At 43.0% G+C, this 25,305-nt stretch overlaps 1 protein-coding gene and 1 pseudogene across 2 annotated transcripts in view; one reads left to right on the forward strand and one right to left on the reverse strand.

The window, feature by feature from the left end:
• The window catches only part of ME3 (malic enzyme 3), a 186,224-nt gene that overhangs the window by 112,299 nt on the left and 48,620 nt on the right, over window positions 1-25,305 (reverse strand). The gene's annotated exons all lie outside the window — the stretch shown is intronic.
• Window positions 15,860-23,663, forward strand: LOC140615117 (large ribosomal subunit protein P1 pseudogene; annotated as a pseudogene).

Consider the following 25,305-nt stretch of genomic DNA (forward strand, 5'->3'; position numbering starts at 1 on the left):
GGTTACTGAGACTGCTGCTCTCTCGCTGAACCCTCTAGGTTTATGAGGGGCCCTGAGCACACTCCTGAGATGGATATTTGGGGGTCTGAGAACTGCATGATTGGGAAGTCTTAGCAGACATAGACCTGAGAATGGCCTTCCTCCTAAACATACTTCTGTGATTAGGTGCAAAATTACAGATCTAGGAACATACTGTAAATTCCTGAAAGTATAGGATATACTGCTCATTCATGCCCAGAACTAACCCTAACTCAGTTTTGGGCTCAAAGAGTAGGCTTTGGTGTTGTGAGCTGCAAATGCACAGAGGCTGCCTGTGGCCTTTCCAACTATGATGTAGAGAGGAGTTCTTGTTCTGGTGGGAAATACAATTTTCCATTTTCCTCCCATGGGTAAAGAAAGGACCAGAACGTGGAAGTGCTGCACTCACACTATCAGTATGGGTGAATGGGAAGGGAGCTACAGGCAAAGGATTTATACTCAGTTCCTCTACTTTCGGGCTGTGTGATCCTGGGGAGGTTACTTCACCTCTCTGAGTCTGCTGCCTTCACCAGGTGGTTATGTGAGCCAAATGAGAACGTGGATGTTTAGAGCTCCTAAATTAAAAAAAAGTGGCAGAAAGGCCAAAAAACAAACAAACAAAAAAAACCCAAAAAACTATGACTATTGCAGTTTCAAACCCCTTTGTATTCAAGATTATAAGCAATTTAGCAATGTCCTTGATGGCATTTATTTACTTTCTCATCTCTTTTTCCTTCAAGACAGTAAGTTCCTTGTGGACAGGGATTATGACTATATGATCTGTGTGTCCCCTTTGCCTAGCACGACTTGCATATTTTTATTGCTTTATTATTTCTGAAATGGTCTCCAAGGGTTCAGGCTATCTGGTCCTAGACAGGGCAGGTGTAATTATCTCCATTTATAGAAGAGGAAATTGTGGCTCAGCAGGGTCAATGACACGCTGAGGGCAGGTGGCTAACGTGCACTCTCAAAAGCATGTGACAATAATGGCTATTTCAATTATTTTGCCATTGGAATATTAGTTTATCACAATTGTTGGATCAGGACCAACATGCAAGAGAAATGGAAGAATCGGCTCCTGAAATACTTGGTGACTTTAGGATTTTTGTCCCAACCAAACAAGGGGAGAGAGGTAGATAGTTGAAAAGCTTATGAATCATTCTCTTGGCAAAATTCCCTCTGGCAGTTTGAATGCCTCATGACCCTTTCTTCCCAAGAGACTATTATTTAAAATTTAAATAATATTGTTCTTGGCACCCTGATGGACCTCTTACTCAGCTGACCCTCCAAAGGGTAGCAGTAGAGGAAGGTGACAGACGGGAGCTGCTGAGGACAAGGGAGGACCGTTTCCTTCCTCCAGTGACACAGGCCAAGCTTGGGAGGACTGGGTCAAAAAGTGAACTATGACCATAAAGAATCAAACAGACACATTTGGGAGAGTCTCTGAATAAGCTTTGTCCATGTATGCCCGGTGCAAGCGGGTGAGTGGGCAGGGGTGCCCAAACTGCACGTGAGACTGCCCAAGGACAAGTTCATCTGACAGGGCCATTGTCCAGGAGGTCACTGTTAACCTGTTCCAGCTCTGAGGCCAACCAAATCCTCCTCCACTGCTTCAACTCCGCCAGTTGGTCAGGTGAACCAGGATGGAGGTTATTTTGTCCTGGGGACAGATGACTGATGTGGCACTCAGTTTCATCAGAATGACCAACCTCGTTCTCTGTCATGACATCAGGAAGCAGAAGTTCTAGGCGCAGAGTCATTCTGCACTGTAACAGTTTATAACAACTATTTCTATTTAACTGCCTCTTTAGATTTTATAGCACAGTTTTATTGCCTTTGCTATGTTTGACAATCCCCTGAAAGGAAAAGAACATCCCCATGACAGTAGTTCCAAACTTTGCTACCCATTAGAACCACCTAGAGAGCTTTTAAATGTCCAGATCACATCCCCCCACCCCCCACCATCAAGTCAGAATTCTGCAGATGGACATCCGGATGAAGAGTTTTTAAAGGTCCATGGATTGCTCCAAGGTACAGTACAGTTTGGGAACCACATTGCCCTGTAAGGCAGGCTATGAAAGGGTTATGCCCATTCTGTAGATGGTAACACCAAGGCTAAGAGAATGAAATGATTAGCCTAAAATCAAGACCCTAGCAAATTGCAGAAATGGAACTTGAACTCGGAATTCCATTTCAAATGGTGGGTTCATTAATTTTTTTAAAAAGATTTTGTTTATTTATTCATGAGTGACACAGAGAGAGAGGCAGAGACATAGGCAGAAGGAGAAGCAGGCTCCCTGTGGGGAGCCTGATGTGGGACTTGATCCTAGGACCCTGGGATCATGACCTGAGCCAAAGGCAGACGCTCAACCACTGAGCCACCCAGGTGTCCTCATTAATTTTTTTAAATAACCTTTCATTTGACAAGTATGCTTTGAAGACTAGCCACATATGAGGCACCCGATATAAAGTGAGAGGCCAAATACATATGGCCTCTGCTTCCATGGAATTTCAGTCTAGTGATCTTTTCATTCAAACCAGTGAATGAATACAAACCCTTTGTATTTTGGAATTAATCTGTAATTATGCAGACTAGTTGAGTGCCTGGCAGGCTAGGATGCTCAGCAAAATAGCACTAGTGGTATTTTCATTGGACTTCAGGCACAGATTTGCCCATGAGAGGCCACAAAGAGGAGGGTGATCTGGCTTTGAAGTCACTGGCCCTGGATTCAAACTGTGGCTCTGCCCCCACCAGCTGTGTGATCCTGGACAGCTTTCTTAACCTCTCTAATCTTTAGTTTCCTCATTTATGGAATGAAGATTAGTAATACAAGTTTCACAAATTGCCGTGAGAACTACCTGAACCCCCCTGAATGGCATGCCCAGATAATGGAGGCACTCAGTCAACAGAGCTGTGATAGGGTCCTTACTAGATGCTGAGTGTGGCAAAGGACACAAAGCTGCATGAACGTCATGTTCCTGAGAGGCACAGCAGCCTCAAGTGTCCTTAGAATTTCTCCTCCTGTTCATTCTTCCCTCTCTAACCTCTATCCTCAATCCACTGTATTCATCTTCCTTTGTCCTTACATTAAGAGTAAGCACCTGATACATTTTAACTGCTAATGAGGACCTGACGCAAATCTAAAATTAACGAGAGAAACTCAAAAGGGACTAGACTATAAGTTAAAAGTTCAAGTACCAGGAATGCTATCTGAACTGTATTTCCATTTTAAAATTAGATTTATATTAAAAGAAAGGGAAAGGAAATGTAGAACCTCAAGCCATGTGAGTTTTTCTTTTCTACTGGAGCTTCATTTCTATAATCAACATTGAATTGATGCTTTATTCCCCTGTGAAACAGAATCTAATTTTTGCACTTAATGAACCTGAAAGTCTTCTTAAAAAGTTCTCATTTCATAAACATTATTAGCTCCGGGATCTGTATGTTCAGGGGATTACACGTATTAATCAAATAGCTCTTTCCCACTGATGTTTCTGGAGAGGGCACTGGAAGTCCTGTAGATGGGTCATGGCTGTTCTAGAGTGACACAATCTACTCTGAAGGACCCGCAGGGCGACCTCTCCTCCAGATGTCTCAAAATAAACAACTCTGTGCCCAAGGCCATATTTAGTGCCATCAAGCTACCGGCCTCTTCTAAGATCTACATCCTATGCTAAGTAAAACCAGTATTTAAAGTCTACTTTGAATGACCTACTAATAGCTTGCTGACTAATTACATGATTGGTTTATTGACTGGGTCATTACTGAATAGTCTGGAAATTTTTGTCCGCTTTCACAGATGAGTGTTCAGTCTGTAAGTTAGTCTATACATTAAAATGTAAATTAATAAAGCTATTAATATGAATTCCTCAGTGCCTACCAAGGGACAGGTTCATGGTAGGTGTGGAACAAGCCAACTCACTATTTCAAGTTTCTGCTTCCACAATACCCTATGAAGTAACACATCCACCCAACATGATACAGTTGATAAGCTGTAGAGCTGGACTAGAAACTCAGGCCTGGGATCCCTGGGTGGTGCAGCGGTTTAGCGCCTGCCTTTGGCCCAGGTCGCGATCCTGGAGACCCGGGATCGAATCCCACGTCGGGCTCCCGGTGCATGGAGCCTGCTTCTCCCTCTGCCTGTGTCTCTGCCTCTCTCTCTCTCTCTCTCTCTCTCTGTGTGACTATCATAAATAAATAAAAATTAAAAAAAAAAAAAGAAAGAAACTCAGGCCTATGGGCCCCTGAGGTTCATATTAGCGATCTCTCTTCTCACACAGCTTTACACTGCATTCTGCAATAACCTTTGTCAGCCACATCAAAGACAAGGTTTGATCCATCTACTGAAGTGAGTGTTTCCTGGCTGCCTCATTCCACTACACTCCTGCCTTTTACCTTTAATACCTTCTCAAGAGAGAGAAATGGGGGACACATGAGCAACACCTAGTGTTCTCCCCACAAAGGTTGGGGAAATGACAAGGACTGGGAACAGAAATTAAATATGCTCCCCAGGAGAGCAAAATAGAGCAAGGTTTGTCAAACACAATCAAACTCTGGCTGTGAAATCAATTTAGTAGGGAGAAACCACCATTTTAAAAGATGATGGGGCACCTGGGTGGCTCAGTTGGTTGTCTGGCTCTTTATCTCAGCTTACATCATGATTTCAGGGTCATGAGTTCAACCCCTGCATTGGGCTCCATGCCAAAAAAAAAAAAAAAAAAGATGACAAAGACTTGAGTTGAAAATATCAGGCTGCATCACGTTTAGGAAGGGTAGGTACTATTTTGCTCACTATTCACTTAGCTGCCTGTGTGAGTGTGCACCCATGTGCAAAGCACATTTGTGGGTACACTTGTGATGGAAAGTGTACTTTTAGGTGCAGGTGTGGCTTAAACATCTGAGAAACACTGTGGCACAGGAGGGTGCTTACCAGTGAGGGACTCAAACTGCCAATCTGAATCTCGGCTCTGACCCTTACGAGGTGCATGGCCTAGGTACTTTACCTGACTTTTCAAGTCTCAGGCTCCTTCTCTGTGAAGCAAGGATGGTAACACTACCTATTCCATGACATGTGTCATGTGCAGCAACGTGTCTGACACCTAGTAAGGACTCACTAACTAAATGCCAGCTATTGTAAATACAGCACTTTGGGCAATCAGTGGATGGCAAGCAAGGGCAATGCTCTGCATCCCATCCCCAGAATCATTTAAATTCCAGATGCATTCATCCATCTGCTCTGTGGGAATCCCCACCTACATGTCTCATAAACCTGTCAAACACCACATGCCCCAAACCAAACTCATCTTCCTTGCCAGACCTCCATCCTGCATTCTCTCCTCAACAAGGGAACCACCCATGAGCCTAGAAGAAACTTCAGAGGCATCCTGTGCTCCTCACAACTCAACCCATGTATGTAGTCATTGCTACATACAATGAATGTAGCAGAATTAATGCATGAAGAGTTAATTAGGCCAAGTGTCCAGATAGTTTTATCTCTTGAATAGTTCTCATTCTTCTTCTCTTGCCCAGCTTGCTCATTCTCATACTCCTGTTCTCTTCAGTGTCATCCCTGGTCTCTAATAAATTAATGGCTCTTCAACAGCTGAACACTGGTGTCAGCTACTCTCACTCAAGCTCTCATTGTCCTGCTTCTGGAATGCACCTTTTAGAACTTCTACCAGATGTTTTCCAAAAACCAAATCAGACAATTTCAGTTCCTAACCAAAACATCTTTATCAAAGTCTGTAAGGTTTTTCATGAATTATGCATCGTTTCTGGCTTCATCTCCACCAACCTCCACGTGGTGGCTTTCAATACAGCAAACTCTCTTATCATTCCAAGCAAAGGCCTCTATATATGCACATGTTGGGTTCTCTGCTATGAGCAGCCTTCTATGCCTCTCTGCCAATCACTAAAGTGCACTGAAGGATGAAAGGTCATTGACTTAAACTTATAATTAAGTGCTCTGAATCTCAAAGTTCACTGTACATCAGGAGTACCTGGCTTGCTGGTTTAAAATTTCAAGCCCTAGGCCTCCACCTGTAAATGTTGATTATAGCAGAGCCAGGGCTTTTCACTTGTACCTCTGAGATTATGAGAAACTACACCAGAGATAAATGTTTTGCACAAATTCTAATCCACAACACATAGATTCAAGAGTAAAGGGGAGTGTCTTGTCTTTGGGAGTTACCTCAATAGAGATTCATTTAGGACAATTTCTTAAAGAAGGGGGCTGGGTGGATGCTGACTTATTAGTAAAGATATATCTTTTTAAATGAGCAGCAATGACGAGAAGGAAAAATACTGCTTTTTAATATAATTCTCTAATAATGTTACTGCCTTAAAATATGAAGACTGCATAGTGAAAAAGCACAACAATAGCACTAATCATTATACACTGTTGTAGCAAGATCTCTCTCTGACCCTAGTGGAAAATCTTGAGAGTCCTGGCACTGGGTAGGCTTATAACAGAGAAAGAACTTCAGCTGCCCTGCCTATGGAGAAGACAGAAGCCAAGTTGTTTCTACTGAGTCTGAAACAAAAGGATTTCTCTGTTATTTTCCCATTAAAAAAAAAAGAAAAAGAAAAAGAAAAGGGAACAGAAGCTTCAAGTTAAGTATCCGAGCTTTTGAGACAATTAAGCCTTGGTAAGAAACCAGGATCAGAGGCTGGCTTTTTATAGGGAACAAATCTCTGAAGTAGTTTTATGGCTGAAAGTTAATGCAAAACAGATAACCCAAGGCATTGAGATAAGGACCTTAGAATTCTTTGCTCATTGCTGTCTCTGTTGAGATGTCTACCATCTGTCCCATTCTTCTTATTCAATCTACTCATCATTCATTCATTCATTCATTCATTCAACTTGCACATACTGTGTGACACACACAATTCTAGATACAGGTTTAAAGAGAGATGAAAAAGCCTAAATCTCATGTTCCAGTAGGAGAAATCAACACAGAAGATAAAAGACTAAGTTATTTGTCATTCAAAGTTACAAAACAAAGCAATGACATTCATTTGACAAAAATTTGTTGAGTACTTACTCTGTGTAAGGCAGTGTGCTAGGCTGAGGATACAACTGTGAAAAAGAGAAGTTCACATGTCAGCAGGGAAGACACTTACTAAATAAATGATTATACAAGGAATCCTTTTATGATAAGAAATACCACAGAGCAGATGCAGAGGACACTATTAAAGCATGGGAGGAGCTGGGAGCCCTGATGTAGATGGGGGGAAGATGATTAGGAAAGCCTTCCCTAAGGAAGCAACATTCGAGATGAGATACGAAAGATGAATGAAGAGTTAATTAGGCCAAGTGTCAAGGCAGAGCTGATCAGAAAAACACTCTAAGTGGAGAAGAAGCAGCATGTTCAGAAGCTTAGAAAGGGAAAGGAGCCCAGGCAGAACCAAGATGGTGCAGCCTGTGGGTGACTTTGCTAAGGACTTCGGTTTTCAGCCTCAGGGCACTGGGAAAGCACAAAAAGATTTGAAATATAAGAGATATCATTAACTTCATGTGTTTTTGTTTGTTTTGCTCATGATTGCTTTGGCTACAGTGAGGAAAATTTTTGGAGGGACTAAGAATGTGCTAATAACTTGGGAAATTCCTGCAGTAGGACAGGTGAAAGGTGACAGCAGCTTGGACTAGAATGGTGGATGCAGATGGTGAGAACTGGAAGGATAAGAGCTGTATGGAGGAGATAAGATGCACAGGAGCTAGTGACCAAGGAGATTAGGGGTTGAGTGGGAGGGAGAGGGCAACAATCACTGCAAACATAACTGGATGGATGACTGTGGTGGCATCCCTGAGGTGGGACACCAAACAAAGGAGCCCAGGATATTTGGGGCAGGGGGTGGAAGTAGAGGAGCACATCTCAAATTGTACTTGACACACACTGTGTCTGACAGCCTGTGAGACAGCCACCTGAAGATGTCATGTAGGCAGTTGGACTGTAAGTCCATCTGTAAGTCTGGGTCATAGAGACAGGACTAGAAAATGAATCTGGAAACTGAAACTGTTAGCAAACAGGTGGTAATTGAGACTCCATAGAGAGACTTGAGAGTGGGGGAAGAGCCTAGGTGTGAGCCTGGAGGAACTTCAGCATTTAAAGGCTGGATAAAGGAAGATATGGCACTGGAGGAAGCTGAGAGGCAGAAGGGGAACCGCAAGTTGGGTTGTCACAAGTTGGCCGAGGAAGAGCATTTCAGGAGAGGACGGTCAACACTGCTGAATTTCTCTGAAAGGTTGAGTAACATGAGGACTGAAAGCCATCCACTGGATTCAGAAAAGAGGAGGTCCCCTATAAGCCAGTGAAGGTTGGCCCCAGGAAGACCGAAGCGTTGGAAGAGAGAGCAGGGGGTGGGGAAACAAACAGCAAACACACGCAACTCTCAAGAGTTTAGCTACTAAAGGGGAGTGGTTTCAGATGGAGAGGCTGGAGCATGTTGAAATGCTGATGGGGGGAATTCCTCAAGAAGGGAGAGAATGGGAGCCAGAGCCCAGGTGGAGAGGTGAGGGGAGGTCCCCTCAGCTGCTGTTAACAGGACAGAAGGAAGCATGGACACATGGAGGTGCTGTGTACTTCCATGCACCATGCAGAAAGCATCTGCTGGGAGGGAGGGCTGGTGATGTCAGAGGAAAAGTTTTAAAACAGAGGTTATGAAGAGTTTGAGTACAAGGTGATCAGAGAAACGTGAGATTTCTGAGCCCTACAAAGGTCTCTGTTGACACTGGTGATCACTTTCTTCTGTTGCACCTTTTCCTCGGGTGAGGCTTGACTGCCTGCCACAGGCACAGAGAAAGTGAGTGCTCAGTTTATCCAGGGTTGTGATTTCTCTCAAGAGTACAGTGAAACATAGAGGCATATAAAATATGGGGTACTGCCAGGAGGAGTGGGACTAGTGGCTTCCAGGTTGGACTGGATCAGGCTGGTGGCCAGGAACAATGACCAGGATAGGTAGGTGGGTGAGCAAGGCGGGATCACTATGGAGACAGGAGACTGTGGGGAGCTCAGTGGGTTGGCCAAACAGGCAGTGTCTCTGGTTTGAGTGTGTCATTATAATCATTGATTTCTAGGATTCTAGGATTTCTGTGATTCACATAGAGGAATTTCGCTCAATGCCAAGGTCCAGGGTGTGACTCTGGGAGCAGCTGTGGGGGAATGGAGAGGAAACATTTCCCAGTTAGAGAGGCAGGGTGTTGGAGGAGCCAGCCATACTGATGCTCAAGTAATCCAAGATGATGGCAGGACTGGGGTAGAGAACGTCTATAACCTGGTGCCAAAGCCCTCAAGGAATGAAAGTGGAAGTGACAGCAACCAAACAGAGGAAAGGTCAGTATCTCTAAATGGCACAACTCTTAGAGAAGGAGCAGGGAAGCAGACTTGGTTTCTGTGAAAGTTATTTCCTTTAAAGATTTTATTTATTTATTTATTTATTTATTTATTTATTTATTTATGAGAGCAAGCAGGAGTGTGAGCATAAGGAGGGGGGAGGGGTAGAGGGAGAAGGAGAAGCAGACTCCCTGCTGAGCAGAGAGCCTGATGTGGGGTTCTATCCAAGGACCCTGAGATCATGACCTCAGCCAAAGGCAAATGCTTAACCGGTTGAGCCACCCAGGTGCCCTATTTGTCTGTTTAAATAGGAGGATGAGAGAAGGGAGTTCTAAAATAAGAGGAAATGAAATGATGCTTACCTGTGTCCTGACTTGGAGTGCTCAGGAGTGTGAAAAGAAGTGTGAGAGGGGTTAACAAGAAAGTCAACTCAAGGTGAGAGTTATAGATGTTAATAGACGGAGCTGGAGAGAATATTCTGGAAGAGACTGAAGATATTAGGGAAGGTTGTTTTTCCTGTAACCCAAGTGGAAGTGAATGGGGCCAGGAATGGAAGGCTGGGTCAGGGGTAAGAATGTACAGACATAAAGTCTGATAGATGCAAACAGCCTCAACCCTCTGATAAATCCTATTCATCTCAAGTCTGACTCAAGTCTTAGCCCTGGAATAAAGCCCTTCATAGCTACTCTCATTCATACTTCCCTCCATTTCCCAAAATGTTTTCCATTCTGAAAGTCAGAATCACACCCCAAAAGAAAGACAGTGGAAAAGGCCATTCTTTAGCATTTGTGTTAGGAAGCATCCTCTTTAACTACCAGAGGCCTGGCAGGACATAAAATTGTAATTATGAGAAAGTAACCTGTTGCTCATCTAAAAAGAAGGTCTAGAGAATTGGAAAAAAAAGGATTCCTTTTTTTTTTTCTTTTTAACTATCAAAAAAAAAAAAAAAAAAAGAATGCTTTTGGGTTCAAGTACAAGCAAGAGCTCCACTTGTTAAGCCATGGGTTAATACTGTTGCAGGTAATGACCAGCCATGTAGCCATAAGCAAGTTACTCAACTTCTCAGAACCTCAATTTATTAATCTGTAAGTGGGCTCATAATATCAATTCTACAAGGTCATCAGAAGGTCACATTAAATCATTTGTGTATTCATTCAACATATTTACTGTGTGCCTTACTACATGCCAGGCATTGTGCCAGTAGCTGAGCTATGGCAGTGCACAACATAGGCATCATCCTTGCTTTCCTGAAGCCTGCAGATCAGAGGGAGAGACATGACATAAATAATATCACAGTAATTGCCAGTGTCATAATCCAGGGCGCCAGGCACCAAGCTCCGTGCCCGGTTCAGAATGCACACCCCTCACACACATTAAGTTAGTTCCCTCACTTTATTAACTTCTCCCCAAGGGATGTAACACATGCTGTTTGTGAGTACATGCCAGTTCCTTCTTTTAGAGGTATTCTGGGGCTCTCACCGTAACCGGGTACCAGGTCAGGCCCTCCCAGACACAGATGGGGCACTGACGAGACCCCTGCAAGGGGTCATTCATGTTCTCTCCAGGCTCCAAAGTCAAAGGAGCCTCGAGAAAACGACCACATCAAGTCACATAGCTCAACCTCCAAAAACCTTTGGCTTCCTAGAACAGAAAGGGCAAAGGCATCAACCAGTGGGGTTAGGCCTGATGCCAGGCCTTGGGTGTTGAGGGTGAAAATGGCAGCCTCAGAGGGGCCTGGGAATGCTGCTACAGCCCTCTCCCCAGCTCATTGGTCCATTAGAATATGAAGGGTGGGGGAGGGCCCTTTACTAATGGGCTCAAGCCATTTCTGGTGAAAGAAAGTCCCGGTTTCCCTCACGTTTACTCAGGAGTGACCATGTGATGAAAGATCTCTGGGCACAAAGGCTTCCTTAACTCCCTCATGCCCTAGGACAAAAGAATCAGGCCAAGACACTGACCCTGCTCTCTGTGAGGTGGCAGCTGTGCATCCTGAGCCGCTGGAGAGAGATTTCCTCTTCTGCCCTCCCTCATCAACCAGAACCTGCTCTGTGCACTGGGCATCCTCAAATCTGGGTACGCCACCCTAGGGGTGGGGGGTAGAGGCTGCCTGGGGTGGAGGAGGCTGCCCGAGGGGGAGGCCACCTGAGGGGGAGACCTGGGAAGGCACACAGCCTCCTAATAGGAAAGCTCTCTCTTTTATTCCTTTAACAGCAAGTGGTAGGGAATAAATCTCACTGGCTTGGGAATTCCAGCCACTTTATTTCGGACACTGACTGGAGACTCATATGCTCTCTCCTTTCTCGGTGCTGACCTCACCGTCACCTGCACGGCCCTGGAGCTTTAAAAATATCTGTCAGATTTACTGCAAATGTTTGTTTAAAGTGTGACTCCCCATTTAGACTCATAGGTTTCCTTATGGCAGGTACTGTGTCATTCTTATTTTTACCTTAGCGCTTGGGAGCTAAGAAATGTTTGGGGGTAGGGGGAGAGGGAGAATGAATGAATGAATGAATGAATGAATGAATATACATGAATGAATGAACAAATATAGGTCTTCAAGATTGGACAACTAGATGAAGAGATGCCAATCTGGACTTTAGGGACTCTGCTGGGTCTTCAGGGTTTCCCTAGGGGTGCTAAGCAGGGAGTGTCATGGGAATGGGGGTGTGTCCTGCTTCCTCTACTACAGCTTAACCCAACTTTTATGATATTCACTGGGCTTCCTTACTCGAGATTTTGTTTAAAAGAAGGTTCTGTGACAAAGCGAAGTGTCTGGAAAGATACTGGGCTAGATTATTTTATTTCCCTTAGGTCCCTTCTGGGTTTGCTGTTTTCCATGGTGGGCAAGCACCTGCACCTCCTGCTTCTGACCATACTGTGAGAATATTTTTCTGCGTCTTAGTTCTGGAAGGCCACAGGATGAATGGCATGAGTAAGGGAATTCACCTGTCAAGTAGCCACGGTGTGTTCTGCTTGGGCCAGAGCTCCAGCAACTAAGCCGCTGCCCCCTGTCCTCCACATGCCCTGTTCTTACGAGTGTGCTGTCCCATCATAGTGACAGCGTGAGGGACTACAGCACTTCTGTGGCCTGTCCCAAACTGGGAGGGGCTCGGCCCACACAGGATTGCATTGCTGCTGCAGGCAGAATGGTCACGAACGCTATCGAAGAAGAGCTCATCATTCAAGTTTGAAGAGGATACCATGGGCTGGCAACCTCACAGGACACATCAACACCGTTACGGAGAGACTCCTGTGACTTTACCTCTTTACTCACCTAGAGCCTGTCTAGTAAGCACGTTCTGTGCCTGGGGCTGTGTGGGGCAGTGGGATATAGAGATGAATTAGAGAAAGTCCATTTGGTTAAGAAGCTCACATCCCAGTGATGGATACAAAGAAAAGGAAACCGTTCAAGATGTTAAGCACACAGAGGAATGTGTCAAGCACTCTGGGGACAGAGAGGAGGGAGAGAATGATTCTTCTTGAGGGCTGGGGTGAGCAGTGGGAAAAGCTTCACAGAAAAGTCACATTTAAATTAGACATTAACTTTGGACATGCCTTCAAGCCTAGAGGCAGGAGAGGAAAAGGTGGGCAGGCTTTATTAGGGAGGAAGGAGAAGACATCTGGGGAGCTGGATCATACTGGGGTGATCCAGTATGGGGGGAAGGGCTGAAGGGCAGTGGTATGTCAGGCAGCTGGATCCAGGGTCAGGTCTGATCAGATTGAAATGCAGGCCTGAGCCTGCAAGCTTTGCTAATTATAGTTCTCTGGAGGCCGCAGGGAGCTCCTAACAGGTTTTAAAGCACTGTCTTCATGTGCCATGCTAAGGAATGCTAATTATCCTGTAGGCAACGGGGAAGGCCCTCAAGCACAAGCACTGAGCACGCAGGTACTGATCCAGTCTTCACACTGAAGAGCCCTCTGGCAGCCGATTGGCGGAGCCTGAAGGCTATAAGGCTGCGATGGGCCCCGCCCCACTGCCCAGGTGAAGGAGGAAGATGCTCTACACCAGCGCAGGGCAGAGGACAGAGTGGAAGAAAAGGGATAGTTTCAAGGTACATTTCAGAGGGAGAGAAAGCATGATATGATGCCTTCTTGTGTACTGAGTTATTTGGGAAAGGTAGAAAACATGCAGGCCTTGGATGTTTGTTTCAAGCCAGGGAAACTGAGGCCAGTCGCCATTTCTATTTTTCAGCACTGCTTAAGTATCTGTGCTGGAGTCTTTACCGTCTGCTTGACACTCTTCCTTTCCTGGGCCTGATTAGCCATCCCAGCATTGGAGGAGTTACTGATATCAGCCTTCATGGTTTAGAATGTGGCAAGTGACTGATCAGTTGTTCTATTCTGATTCTCTACAGAGATCCTATTATAGGGTGAATTGTATCCCCTCCCCACCCCCCAAAATTCATGTGCTGCAGTCCTAACCCTTAGTTCTGTAGAGCGCGATTGTATCTGGAGCAGGGGCTTTTTAAAAGAGGTAATTAAGTTAAAATTGGATTGTTCCAGTGGATCCTAATCCATTATGACTGGTGTCCTTAAAGAAGAAGAGATTAGGACACAGACAATACAGACAGAGGGAAGACCATGTGAAGACACAGGGAGAACACAGCCAGGTACAACCCAAAGAAAGAGGCCTTGGAAGAACCCCAAATTGCTAACACCTTGATCTTGGACTTCTAACCTTCAGAACTGTAAGAAAATTAATTTCTGTTGTTTAAGCCACACAGTCTGGTATTCTGTTATGATGTCCCAGCAAAGTAATACACCTGTGGACAAAATCTCACCTACAGTCCAAGTCTACCTGAAATCAGAATAAGCAAGGGCTGGGAACTGGGGCCATGCTCCTTCCTTTTATTTCTCCGGTTAGTCCAGCTTCTCCACTGGCCTGTTTTGCTATTGTAGTCACAGCACCATGACCACAGATAGGCAGGTAAGTCCAAAGAGTTCAATCACTGTAACAAGAATGCCACTGGGTTGTTACCAGCCGTGGACTGGTTCTTTTTTCTAGAGTCCCCCAGTTGGTTCACCAAACTGACAATAACCTAACTCTCAGCACATGCTTAGAGCCAGTTTCATAGGCACTGAGAGGGAGAATGTTCCGTATATACCACAATAACTATTGAGTTTTGTTGAAAAAAATACCACTTGGAAGAACAATATAAACAGAATCCACCTTTAAGAGGCAAAGGCTATCAGAGAGGTCAAGGAACACTTCCCTAGCTGTGGTGACTTCCCTAAATCCAAGGAGAAGAAGTGTGAGGCCTCTGGCCTTAAGTGGAGAAATATAGGGCATCTCATTGTAACCAATAGGAAGCCATGGTTTTCATAGACAATTGCTGGATGTAGCTAGCATCTCTGCATCTGAGATAAGCAATTTATCTAAGGATTGTTACTGAAACAAGCAACAAAGGAGCATTTTCACCCAATTCCTATCCAGATTTTGAGATGTTGAGTTTTCTTTGTTTCTGGCTAGAAACCACAAAAAGGGTTAGAATGATGCCATCTGGAACATCCATAGAAATCCTCAAATTCAGCGAGACCTGCAGAACAAACTGCCTGGTCACTCTTCTAGAAAGAGAGCCAGTTGAGGTGGAAGAGCCCAGAACTTTGGAGTCAAGGACAGCTGGTTTGAATCCTGGCTCCACTGGTCACTAAGTATGTGACTTCAGGCGATTTATTTACCGGTCCATTAGCCTCTGCTTCCTCATCTAAAAGCTGACACAGACCCCTTTGCACAGGGTTATGAGGAGGATTCAGTGTGACCATGTATGAAAAGATAACAAAGAAGTGACATGGAGGTGATGTCTGTGGACCAGGCTCACTGCCGGGAAGATGACTCACTTCTGCATACCTATGCTGCAGTGCCCCGTCACCCTGGTAAATTAATGCAGCGGACCAGCAATTCCTCAAGCTTTCTACTCACATGGCAAAAGTTAGCAGGTACCTGCAAAATGCCGGCCTTGTACCACACCAAACAGACAGGGTCCCCCTCTGGGAACTGACAATGTCATTCCCAACCAGTTGGGAATTTTACCACCCATCACAAAAGGATCTTAGGATGCGCTGGACCGCTTTCTCAAAAGGTCCACAGGAGTCAAAAGAGTAACAACAATTATCATCACCTACTTTGGTCTTATGCTTAATATTTTGTGAGACATGCAGACAAGTTTCACATACATTACATTAGCTACCCAAAGTCTCTGGAACATGAACCAGCGAGTTGGCTGAGCGGGGCCACAAGCCTGATCTCCATCTAACTCTGAGTTCAATGGGTATTTAACATGTATCTTTTCCCTAAATCCAAAGGTAATATGTGCTTATTATACACTAAAAAGTTAAGAAAAATTAAATAAAAATTACACCTAATCTCATCACTCAGAGATAAACACTGAATTGTTTAGTCTGTTTTCTTCTAATATCTTTTCTTTTCTTTTTTTTTTTTAAGATTGTATTTATTTATTCATGAGAGACACACAGAGAGGCAGAGACACAGGCAGAGGGAGAAGCAGGCTCCATGCGGGGACCATGATGTGGGACTCGATCCCAGGACTGAGATCATGCCCTGAGCCAAAGGCAGACGCTCAACCACTGAGCCACCCAGGTGCCCCTCTTCTAATATCTTTTCTATGTTTAAGAAAAAAACTTGTTTAAACAAAGTTGAGATCATACTATATAAAAAATTTCCAAATCCGTTTTTCACTTAAAATTATATAATAATTTTATATAATTATTACTAAATATACTAAAACTTCAACTTAAAGCATTTTTAAAAATCTGAAAAACACTCCAACTGATTATCTAATAATTCCTATTTTGTATAATTGTTTCTCAGTTTTCATGATTATAAATTATGCTGTGATGAGCACATAATTAATTCGCATTTGTTTTTTTTCTTATTTATTTGATTTGATTTTTTTTTCTGACTGCTTTTTAGACTAAACTACTATAGGCCTTTAGAGACTGATAACTCTTATTCATTCATTCAACAAATATTTAATGAGTATCTGCTAGGTGCTGGACAACATTTTAAATTGGTAATACAGTAGTAAGCAATAATTAAAAAATTCAAAACTGACAAAATATCCTTGTCTTCATGAAACTTATATTCTAGGGAAGACTGAGTGGCTCAGCAGTTGAGCATCTGCCTTTGGCTCAAGTCCCACATCGGGCTCCTTGCAGGGAGCCTGCTTCTCCCTCTGCCTGGGTCTCTGCCTCTCTGCGTGTCTCTCATGAATAAATAAATTAAATCTTAAAAAAAAAAAAAAAGAAAGAAAGAAAGAAACTTACATTCTAAAGAAGTCAAGCAACTTTAAGACTCTTTAGGAATATTGCCAAATCAGCATATAAGTAGCCATCCTATTGCATTTTTACCAGCACTGAGTTTAAATTTTTTGACAATTTCATTACAGCTAATGGCAGTGTTGCATTCTTTAAGGACTTCCCCACTTTCCTCTCTGCCCTCATGCATTTGCCAACTCCACAAAATATAAGTAGATTAAAGAGATATTTAGATTCCCAACCAAATGGCAAGTCTCAAAGTCATTGTTTTTCCTCCAGTGAGTAAACAATCCCAGCCCCAGATCAAGGATGGCAACAGTGAAACCACTTCCTATATTTTGCAAGGTAGCCCTTGATGGTAGCAGGGAATGATGATAACAACTATGTCCTGTTAGGGCTTGATATGTCTGAGAGCTGAGTCAGCATCAAGTTTCTCCAGCCAAATGCCAGGTCTCCTTGGGGGACCAGGCAGGACAAGACAGGTGAGATCTCTGCAGAGCAGGCCTGAGATCAGAGTCAGATCAGTTCTTTCACTGAAGCACTTGGTAAGCGATACAGCACTGAATGGTAGAAGGGAGATCTGGGGGGATGTTGAAGACTTTGATAGGCTCTTATAATACGTATGGAAATATATTTTTTGAAAATAGTGAATAAAATAAAAATAAGGAAAATGAAAATATTAGATATAATATTTTGGAAGTGTTTTATCATATCTTAGAAATTTTCAGAATGTTCTTTTTACAATAAATACATATATAGTGGTTACAGTGTATCAGGCACTGATTTGAGAACTTTTACCCATATAATCATCAAACCTGCTTATGTTATAGATATTACCATCCTCATTTGGCGGATGAAAAAACAATTTAGGTCAGGAGGGGTTTACTGAGTATCTTCTATGAATGAGGCATTGTGCTGGCCCAGGGTTACAAAGCTTATGAGTGGGAGGCTCAGAGCCTGGATCTGGCTCAAGATCTGTCTGAATCCAGGCTCTCACTCTTTCTACTATGTCTTGCATAAGGGAAAAATGTTGTCTTGTTTGGGTTGATGTCTAAGAGGCGATGCTGGCTCAGGGCACAGTGCTCTTGGAACAAAATGCCAGAGCTAGAAGAATAGCAGCTCTCAGCTGTGCTGTGCTTTGGGAGGGCAGCTATGCTATGAGGTTCATATGGAGGAGACCCCCCCCACCAAGCCCTCCAAGTCCCCAGTCACTTTAATACAGTCCAGGTGATTCAGAATTTATCTTCTTGGTTCAGAATCCTCTACGCAATAAACAACAATCTCTAGGAATTCCAAGAAGTGTTGTTACAATCCTAGGCCTTGGCATTAAAATCAGTTGAACCTTCAGTTATTGAAAATTCTCTTATATTTTTCCCCTGACAACTTGCACTGTACCTCAGACTGCTTTGATAGCTCCCTTAATGGTTGCCTTCATATTTCAAAACCTATGAAATTACATATTTGAAGGGATTATTCTTTTTTTTTCCTATGGAAAGCACACACACCCCATAATGCCTTAATAATGGTAACCAGATGGATTGAGGGGTCTTTGACAAGGGGTTTCTTCAGCTAATTTGAGAACATACTGAATTTCAGCTTTTCTGACTAGTGCAAAAATGAACAGAATGTAAAGTGCCCTATAAATTTCCTACTTGTGCAATTTTAATACTTTCATCATAGTCAGATGAAATATATTTAAAGCCAACTCTCCCCCTTCTCCATCTGTGAAAGTACAGGTTTTGATTTTTACTCAGTAAAGTCCAAGAAAATGTTTAACCAGAGGACTGGATACTCCAAAGTAGTTCTCACTCCAAATTCAGCCCGTGACACGTCTGGTCAGTGTATAAGCTCTGGCCACCTTTATCACTCTCAGAAGAGTCCAAGAGACTTTCAGGAGCTTTCTTATCTACACACAGAATCATAAAATATCAGTCAGAGGGGACCTTAATGATCATCTGGTCTACCTCTCTCCTGTTGTAACTGAGGGAATAGGTTTTAGGAAGGTTCTGGACTTGGCTAAGGTCACATTGCACAGTAAGTGGCAGAGTGTAGACTTCAACCACATTCTACATGTAATGTTCATTTGTTATGTCACTTTGCCTCTCTCTTCTGCTTTCCTTTTCTGTACTTTCTCTCCTTTTCTTGTTATGCTTTCCATTTCCCCTGTCAGAACCAGGTCTTGGATGATGATGAGGTGGGCCAAACCAGAGTGGATTGGGCTGTGAAGAACAGCCACAGCAAGGTGCAACAGGCAACAGAAGAAAGGTTCTGGCAACAGGCAGCTAAAAAAGTTTGGGTGACAGGTCCAGCATAAGGTAGAGGCTCTGTGATAGATGGTCTGTGTAATGCTGGGAATTCGACATTAGACAATACACATAAATGTATAAGTACATTAGATAAGCAGCAAGTAGCAGGGATCCAGAGTCATGAATTGCCTTTCAGTGATACGGACTTGCATTCATAAGACCCGAGGTATGGTACCAAGGCAGGAATGCAACCGCAGGGGTTCTAGTACTGGCAACTGGAACCAGAATCTGGAATTCCGTATCCAGGAACATGTTTACAAGATCAGGTCAGAACCAGCAGTGAACTGCTGCCCAGAGTTCTTAGACTCTTCCAAACCAGTGTAGTAGAAACAGTTAGTAGCTGATCAAACAGGCCATGTACCTTCACAAATCTAGCCTCCTTGGTAGCTGGACTGGGACCATAGACTATTTCTGGCCAAAAGACTGTGAGGGGAAGTAGAGACAATGGAAACCACACATCTTGTTGCTGGAGAGGGGGAGGCCCACTGGACACCTATTGAGCACAGGCTTATTGTGGCTCCTTGTCTACCCATTCAACTCTGTGAAGTATGGGTGGACACAGCAATTGGTGGACCTTCCAACATAAGGATGTAATGTCTACCTGGGAAATACCTTGGAGCAAGAGAGTCTGCCTTGCTGCAAAGGCACAGTCTCCTAGAAGAAAAAAGAGCAAAGAAGTTTCCCCTCATAAAACCAATGTTCTCTGCACATTTTAACTTCTTGTGTTGTTGAGAAACAATGGAGAACTCAATAAAAGTAGGGAGTTTGTATATGATATAAATATAAACATATACAAATATATCAAAACCACATAATGTAAATTGACTTACGTGGATGTAAGTAGATTTTCATAGGTATAGATTTACATCTCCTAACTCATTTAATCCTCTCAACAATTAAATGAGGCAGGTGCAATTATTTTTCCCATTTTATAGATTTGGAAACTGTGGCACAATTTCTGTAAGTCATCTGGGAGACAGTTAACCCTTGAGTAGAAAATCCATTATGTTAGAGGAAGCTAAGGCCATGCGGCAGTGAGGCCCTCACTTCAACCGGTGACTAGCACTGCGCCCAGCAGTATCTGTTCAGCACTTGCTTCCCGCAGCCTCCTTCTCGGGACTTGCCTGCATCTACTCCACCCTTAACCTGCTCCACGATGAGGTGATGGTCACAGAGCATAAGAGCACTGCTCTCATTAAAGCAGCGGGTATAAATGTTGGATCTTTTGGGCCAGGCTTGTTTGCAAAGACCCTGGCCAATGTCAACATCGAGAGCCCCATCTGCAATGTGGGGGCTGGTGGACCTGCCCAAGCAGCCGGTCCTGTATCAGGAGCAGCTCCCACCACCTGTACCACGGCTGCCCCAGCAGAAGAGAAGGAGGTGGAAGCAAAGAAGACTGTCTGATGATGACATGGGCTTTGGTCTTTCTGACTAAACCTATTCTGTAACCTGTTCAATGAAAAGCTGAACTCTTAACACAAAAAGATAAAGAAAAACCAGCACATCAGAAATGACATTTTAATCATTAATAAAATTACTATTGAATATTAATACACCTATTACCATAATTTGAATGTGTATGTGTATACACATAAAGTAAGCTTCACACCCAGCATAGAGCCCAAGGTGAGGCTTGAACCCACATCCCCGAAATCAAGAGTCAGACATGTAACCAACTGAGCCACCCAGGTGCCCCGGTATTTTATATATTTTTAAAATTAAATTAACCATTAAAAATGCATTCAGTACATTCACAAGTTGTGCAACCAACACTGTTATGTAGTTTTAAACATTTTTAGCACTTCAAAAAGAAATGTCCTCACCATTAAGCAGATACTCTCCATATTCCTTTTCCTCCATCCCCCAGACCTAAGCAACCACTCGGCTATTTTCTGTTTCCATAGATCTCACTATTTTGATATATTTATTCTAGATATTTCATCTAAATGGAATTGTACAATCAGTGACCTTTTGGGTCGGCCTTCTTTCACTATAGTGCGTTTCTGAGGTTCATCCATCTTGTAGCATGGACCAGTCCTTCATTCCCTGGAATGACTGACTTATACCCATTGTAAATACAAACTAGTATTTGTTTATCCCTTCATCTACTGGTGGACATCTGTGCCCTTTCACCTTTCACTGCTATGAGGAGTGCTGCTAGGGATACTCTTACACATGCATTTGTTGGTGTGTCTGTTTTTCATTTCACATTCTCAACACCAATGTACAAAGGTTCCAGTTTCTCCATATCTTAACCGAAACACTTGTTATTTCCCAGTGTTTTTTTTCTTGTTTTGTTTTTTGTTTTTTTTTTAGTATTACCATCTTGGTGGATGTGAAGTGGCATCCACTGTGATTTTGATATGCGTTTCTCTGATGATTAGTGATGTGGAGTATCTTTTCCTGTGCCATTGGCCATTTGTCTATCTTCTCTGAAGAAATGTCTATTCAAGTAACTCTGCTCATTTTAAAGTTATTTATATATATTCTGGATACTAGGTATATGAGTTGCAAACATTTTCTCCCATTCTGCATCTGAGTTTCTAAATCTCTTCCTCAAAGAAACTTCCTATGATATCAAAAAGTTTGTTTTAATATTTATAAATACTGTTATCTCATACCCTTGACACTATAGATGTTTGCTATGGAAAACTACATTTGTCAAAATCTGTTATCAAAATTTGTGATTAAACTTTGTAGTTTGCAGTAGGAAAAATAAACAAGTACTTACTAAGCATCTACTATGTCTCTTGCCCTCAATGTATTTTAATTTACTTTGGAGCAAAAGACTTTTACCACTGACATGGTTATAGCATACACAATCCAATCCAGTATGGTATAACATGCTTGAATGAGAGTCCAGCTTCATGGCCAGTTAAGCCCAGACAAGGTGCTTTACTTCTGCCCTTTGGTTTTACTTGTCTGTAGGACAGGGCTGGTAGTAACTGCTTTGCCTCCCTCCTAGGGCTGTTGTTAAGGATCAGATAGAGGAATGAGAATCTGCACTAAGGAATTGGAGAGCTCTGTGGGATACCCCTGACCACCCCAACTACACAGGCACACACAAGAAAGCACTTCCTAAACTTCATCCACTGTACTGATGTCGTCTTGGGCAAACCAGGTCAGATGGTGTTCTCACAGCAGTCCTGGAGTATTTTCTAAAACACGAATCTATGTTACTCCGTCGTCTAAAGCCCCATAGTGGCTCCCTCTCTTCAAAGAGAGACTTGGAGATGTGACTTTCAACTTCTCCTCTGCTTCTGATGCCCAGGGCCCCAAGCCTGGCTGTGCCAACCTGGTTTCCAGTCTGCACTGCCCTCTGCGACCCCTCAAAGCACCTGCACCTGCTGATCCACAGGCCCTCAGAAGGCTGAATGTGCAGTCATGGCATCTGACACCTGTAAGCAGGTGCTTCCATCTCAGATGCATGATGGACAGGAAACCACTCTGGCTTCTGAAGACTAGGGTTGATGACTCGACTCTGTCACCAGTGCCTATGTGACCTTGGGCCAGCCTCTCTCAGCCTCAGCTTCCTCATCTATGATTCATCAGGGAGCTAAGAGTCCCTTTCAGTCCAGGACCTTGCATTTCCTCTATGAACAAGTATTTATTTTTAGCTTTACTGGAGTCTAACTGACAAATAAAACTGTACTATATTTAAAGTATACAGCACGATGATTCCATATATGTACACACTGTGGAAGGATTCTCTTCATCAAATTAATTAATGTAACCATCACTTCACATATTTCTCCTTTGTGTGTATGCGTGTGTGTGTGTGAACACTTGAGTTCTGCTCTCTTAGCAAATTTCAGTTATAGAACACGGTGTCATCAACTACAGTCACCATGTTATACATTAGATCAGATCCTTGTAACTGAAAGTTTGTCTTCTTTTACTAATTTCTATCTTCCCCACCCCTAGGCAACCACCACTCTACTTTGTTTCTGTGGGTTCACCTTCTTTTTTTTTTTTTTTAAGATTCCACATGTAAGTGATACCATGTAGAATTTTATGAACAAGTAAGTATTTTTTGTTGAATTATGGTTGACCCTTGAACAACACAGGTATGAACTGAGTGAGTCCACTTCTATGTGGATTTTTAAAAAATAAATACAATACAGTACTGTAAATGTGTTTTCCTATGATTGCTTCATAACCTTTTCTTTTCTCTAGTTTATTATAATAATATAGCATATATGTAATACATATAACATACAAAATATGCATTAATCAACTGTTCATATTATTGGTAAGGCTTCCAACAGTAGGCTATTGGTAGTTAAGTTCTAGGAAATGAAAGGTTAAACATGGATTTTCAACTGCTTGGGGGTTGGTGTCCCTAACTACCAGCTTGTTTGTTCAAGGGCCAGCTGTACCTTGAAATCAGTGGTACATAATAATAACCATTATTCATTTATATTTATGATTTTAGGCTCTATTTTGACTACATCATTTTTTTAAGATTTATTTATTTGAGAGAGAGAGAGAGACTCTCTGTGTGTGTGTGGGGGGGGGGGGGTAAAAGGGAGGGGCAGAGGCAGAAGGAGGAGAGAGGATCTCAAGGAGACTCCCCCTGAGCACAGAGCCCAGTGTGAAGCTCGATCTCATGACCCTGAGATAATGACATGAGCTGAAATCAAGAATTGGACACTCAACCGACTGTGCTACCCAGGTGCCCCTCAACTACATTATTTAAAATCTTTGTGACAACCCTTTAAAAAGAGATTTATAAAAATCATGCCTGCTTTTACAGATGGAATGGACAAGCAGTCTCCCTGAGTCATATAGCCAGGGAGGGAGGAGCTGGTTAGGCTTCAAACCCAGACAGTCTGACTCCAAAGCTCAAAGTTTTTCACTTCAAGTCTCTTCCTCCAGGACTCTTTCAATGATTTTCTCCTCCCTAAGTTTGCCTCCACGCCCCAACCTATTGGCCCAGAAACAATGGACTATTTCTCCATGCCAACTTTCTAAGAGCTTCCAGAGCTTATGGGTGTCCCTCCCAGAGAAGGATCTGGGAGTCCACTGCACGTTGCCGAGAGAAGATTCCACCTCCCCACCCCTCACCCTCACAGCTATCTGAGCTCATCTGAGAAGAACAATAATAGCAATATCATATGACACTTAACTAACAATGAACAATTTATCCATTGCTGTATCTTATCTTATGAACTCATCACAGGAATCCCATAAGTAAAGTGAGGACTGATTTTATGGATGAGGAGACTGAAGCTCAGGAGTTTCCCTGCCCATGATTACATACTTGGCTCCAAGTACATCGCTTCCCTCCTGAGCCTTTGACACATCATATTGAGCTAGAGTTTGGGAAAATCTCTCAGGGATATGCCTTAACTAAGTTTCTCCTCATGTTCAGCAAAGAGAAAGGGGTGTCTCTGGCCACTAATAGCTACACACCCAAGTGTCACTCAAATGGAACTCTGGACTTGACCCTAAAGAATCAATTGGTGGCTGGCCTTTGGTGATGCTATTTTCAGGTCCCCCATCAGTGCTCTCATATTCCATTACAAAGGTTTCCTCCTGTGTCCAATGAGCTTTACAGTACCTCAGAATACCTCTGACAACTTCAGTGACCGATGCTCACCAGATGCTGCTTGGCCTCATGTTCTTACATGGGGATGAGAGAAAAAACACACCAGTACCCATTGGGAACTTACCAATAGTTCACAATGCTGATGACTCTCCCTGTCTGGAAAAGTGGAGGAATTTCAATGGAGTGATGTGGAGACTTTGGTTGGTTGACTGGTTTTGATTTGGAGGTCATTTGTCTGGCTTTGGATTATCTGATGCTTACCCTTCCTGTCTTAATCACCCCTATTTCTTTTTCTAATCCATGTGTCACCAGGAGAAAGAAGTGTAAACATGTGAGGTTGCGGTTTTCAGCAAATTCATCAGGAATCAATGCCAAACCAGGCTTTGCCTGAAAACCAGTCTGGTACCGAGAACAACAGAAGGAGACAGAGTTACATTTCTTGTAAACCAAGAGCTTGATTTTCATTTTGGCACATCGTGGCTTTGGTTGTTATCGTTGTTGTTCTGGGCTGAGGGATAGGCTTATTTTTCATAGCTGGGTTTATGGCTTAATGTAGTATTGCTTCTTGAAGCTTGCTGAGTACATTCTATTCAGCTTACACTCAGAGCCATTAAGAATTTTAGCAATCCTTTATCCTCTCAGAATGATCTTTCTAAATTGCAAATGTGATTGGGCCATCCTCATTTGTGATAGTCTGGTAAAAAGTTACTTTGCAGACTTAATGATTGGATTGATATTTATTGGGTATTCCAGCAGCACTGTGAGATAGCTGGCCACTGTTTTGATTGGTTTAGATCCAAACCATATAGGTCATTAAATATT

Source organism: Canis lupus, chromosome 23 (assembly GCF_048164855.1).
Source record: "Canis lupus baileyi chromosome 23, mCanLup2.hap1, whole genome shotgun sequence".
In the NCBI taxonomy this organism is placed as follows: Eukaryota; Metazoa; Chordata; class Mammalia; order Carnivora; family Canidae; genus Canis; species Canis lupus.